Raw genomic sequence first — 4110 nt, 5'->3', positions numbered from 1 at the left:
CATCTATAGAATCCATTTCCCAGGCCCGCTGTCAAGGAAAGGCCGCCAGCATTCTCAAAGATCCATCCCAACCTGGCAATGTTTTTCTACAACCTCTGCCATCGGGGAGAAGGTACAGAAGCCTGAACATACGCACCAGCCGGTTTTGTAACAGTTTCTATCCTAATGTTGTTAGAATACTGAGTGGACTCACAAACTCTAAACATTCGCCTGTACCTGCATTTTTGTTGCTGTTTATCCTATTATTTACTTGCCTATGCTACTTAACTCTGTAATCTGCCTGTATTACTCGCAAGACAAAGCCTCGGTACACGTGACAATAAATTCAATTCAAATTCAAATTCAAGCCTCTACCATTCCAGAGAAAACACCTAGAGGTTTTCTAGCCTGCCCTTATAGTTCACATACTCTAATCCGGGCAGCACCCTCTCCAAAGCCTCCACATGCTTCTTTGTAATGTGGCGACCGGAATTGAACTCAATACTCTAAGTGTGGCCTAACTTTAAAAAGCTGCAACGTGATATCCTGACTCTTGTACTCAATTCCCCAGCCAACAAAGACAAGCTTGCCAAATACTTTTTTTACCATCCTATCTACTTGTGTGGTGACTTTCAAAGAGCTATGGACTCGAAACACAAGATCCCTCTATAAATCAATGCTATTCAGGATTCCACCATTTGATCTTACGCTTTCCCTTAACATTTGATCTCTCCAAGTGTAGCACCTCACACTGTTGACCTTGATAATCGGAGGACGATGGAGGGAGTGTTGTCAAGTGGGAAAAGATTGATGGAATACCTTTGATTTCTGGATGATTAGCATAAAATCCATTCCATCGATGCCTCTGTGAATGCCCCGATGATGGTCTCGGTCCTGGCCTTGGAGCTTGCATACATAACCATTATGTAACCACACTGCAGCCTGATGGGAGGGGTTGAGTCTGTGCGTCAAATTGGACGAGATACAGGCTGAACAGTTTCCCACTCATCCTGGAGATTAACTCCACACCACGGAACATCTTTGTAGTTAGGGGGTGGGGTGTTATAAGTAAGATATTAAAAAGTATGATGCAGTGACAGCTAGCTTCACTTGATCCTACTTTGCATAAACATTGGTGGATCCATTGCTGAGAATTATAGCTTGCACACCATTGTGCAGCAGGCAAGGACTGTGATGAATTCCTACAGATAACCAAATTCCATAAAGCCTCTTGGTTGACAAAGCCAAAGACCTTTGGGAAGTCAAAGGTGGCTATGTTTGGGTGTAGCTGCTGCTGCTTTCTGTAATGGTCTTGTGGTGAAGTTCACGTCCACAGGGCCTTTTGATGGATGGAATCAGTATCCTGACTCCATGATGAGCTCTTCAGCCACTGGAAGGAGACTAGCACGGAGGAATATTGAAATGTCTTTCCCAGAGTTGGACATCAGGGAGACCGTTCTGTAGTTAACACAATCCATCTGGTGTACTTTCCCCAAGGTGAAAAATTAAGGTATTTCTGAGACATTCCTGACGTGCCCATCTCCTTACTATTTAACGTCAATGAGAGATATGGGGATGATGGGGAAATATGTCGAGACCAATGTTCATCCTCAATCTAGAATTTCCGAGGATAGTTGAAGAATTGAATAGGCCAGTCCTGCTCATAAGTCTCTCTGTATAGAGAAAAAGGATGAGGTTAGACTGACAAATTTACACGTGGTGGTCAAGGTAGGATTGGAGATTTGTATGGAGCATTAATAACAATGTAGATGCTTTTGGGCAAACAGCCTGTTTGCTCCATAGCTTTCATCAGGAATTGAGAGGGAGGTAAAGGTCTAGTGGGATTATCACTAGACTAATAATCCAGAAACTCAGTGAACATTCCATGAACCTGGGTTCAAATCCCGCCATGGCAGATGATGGATTTGAATTTTAAAAAAACAAAAGAATAAAAAATAAATCGGGACTTGAGAATCTACTGAGAACCATGAAATCATTGCGGATTGTCGAAAAGAAACCAGCTGGTTCACTAATATCCTTCATTACTTAGTCTGGCCTACATGGGGCTTTGACTCACAGCAATGGCGTTGACTCTTAACTGCCCTCTGGGCAATAAATATTGGCCTAGCCAGCGACACCGTCATTAAGTGATTTAAAAAAATTAAGGCAGAAGATGAAATGTTACGAACAGGATTATTTTCAAATACTTAGGCTCTTTGGGCCAATGCTTGCCAGAATCTTCCTTCTAACCTGAATTTTAAGAATGTGTAACTGGGGAAAGGTGGAATCTGATAAATACGAAGCTTGGCATGATATGCTAACTGATCAAGTTCATTTGGTTCCCTACCTTGGTTAATTGGTAAAATGTAGCAAACATACACCCATGGGTTAACTAACCACAAGTGGAAACTTCTGACAGAGGAACCAAGTCTATTATTACTACATGAGGGGGTCCTGCAACAAGGATTAGAAAAAAAACGGTATAGTTATTGTGACATACTCCCAGGGACTACTCTTCAGTGGGTGCACAGATTAGTTTTTAAGTGAAGAACATCAGTGAGACTGGATGGACAATATTAAAAGTCTTGTGGTTCTAGGATGCACAAAACATTAACTGGAAATCGTTTGAATGCAACACAAACACGCATCTCAACTTGGGAGACTGGGTTGTCGACTTGATTGAGAATTGACTCCACTACCATCATTACACCTTGAGCAATATACTCAAATTGAAAAAGGTCACTGTGCCAGAACAGGGAGGCAGTGGCCTAGTGGTATTATTACTGGACTATTAATCCAGTGACCCAGGTAATGTTTCGGGAACTTGGGTTCAAATCACACCCTGTGCAGATAGTGGCATTTGTATTCAATAAAAAAAACGAGGAATTAAAAGTGCAATGACATTCAATGTCAGGGGACAAACCCAGTTGGTTCATTAGCAGTTCCTTTAGGGAAGAAAATCTGTTATCCTTACTGGTCTACCCCAATTATGACACGAGACCCACAGCAATGTAGTTGACTCTGAAGTGACCTCCGGCCAGCTAGGAATAAGCAAAAAACACTGGCTTAGCCAGTTGCATTCACATCGTATAAATTAATAAACTACTGAATTACCTGTCAACACCCTGCGGGTTAAAGGTAAAAGCACCACAATCTTCCCAGACTGGAGGCCTGCTCTCTGAGAGCGATATGAAAGGTGTGGAGGTGTGAGGGGAGAGGTTAGGAAGGAGAGTGGAATCCTGGGATCCTTAGCAGCAGCAGAAATTGAAACCCATGCTGTTGGCATCACTCTGCCTTAAAAACTAGCTGTGCAGCCAAATAAACTAAATCAACCACCACTGACCAGAAAATGAATTGGACTCAACATAAATACTGGGACTACAGCAGCAGGTCAGAGGTGAGGAATAATACACCTCACCTCCTGACTCCCCAGAGCTTGTCTTTCATCTACAAGGCACAAGTCAGGAGTGTGATGGAATACTCCCTGCTTGCCTGGATAGATGCAGCTCCAAAAATACTCCAGAAGCTGAACACCATCCAGGACAAAGCAGCCCACTTGATTGGAATCACCTCCACAAGCATCCACTTGCTCCACCACTATCAACGCTCAGTAGCAGCAGTGTGTACTATCAACAAGATGTACTGCAGAAATTCACTAAGTATCCTTAGGCAGCACCTTTCAAACCCATAACCACAAATGAGTAAATCACCGATTGGAAATAAATTTGCAGATGAGAATTATGTTTCTCGCGGATATAAGGTAAAATCAGAATCTGGCTATATTAGAGAAGGAAGCGGGTGCTTTTTCTGCGATGAGTTTTAACCTCAGAAATTCAAATGGTGCAAACTTAATTTAAATTGACTAAGTAGAGAGAAGATGATTGATCATTGACGGTCTTCTGATTCTATGATAATGTCTAAACATAGAACATAGAACAATACAGCACAGAACATGCCCTTCGGCCCACGATGTTGTGCCGAACATTTGTCCTAGCTTAAGCACCCATCCATGTACCTATCCAATTGCCGCTTAAAGGTCACCAAAGATTCTGACTCTGTCACTCCCACAGGCAGCGCATTCCATGCCCCCAACCACTCTCTGGGTAAAGAACCCACCCCTAACATCTCCCC

Source organism: Chiloscyllium plagiosum, chromosome 5, assembly GCF_004010195.1.
Source record: "Chiloscyllium plagiosum isolate BGI_BamShark_2017 chromosome 5, ASM401019v2, whole genome shotgun sequence".
NCBI classification, from domain to species: Eukaryota; Metazoa; Chordata; class Chondrichthyes; order Orectolobiformes; family Hemiscylliidae; genus Chiloscyllium; species Chiloscyllium plagiosum.
The sequence above is the reverse complement of the archived record's forward strand: the minus strand, read 5'-3'. Positions refer to the sequence as shown.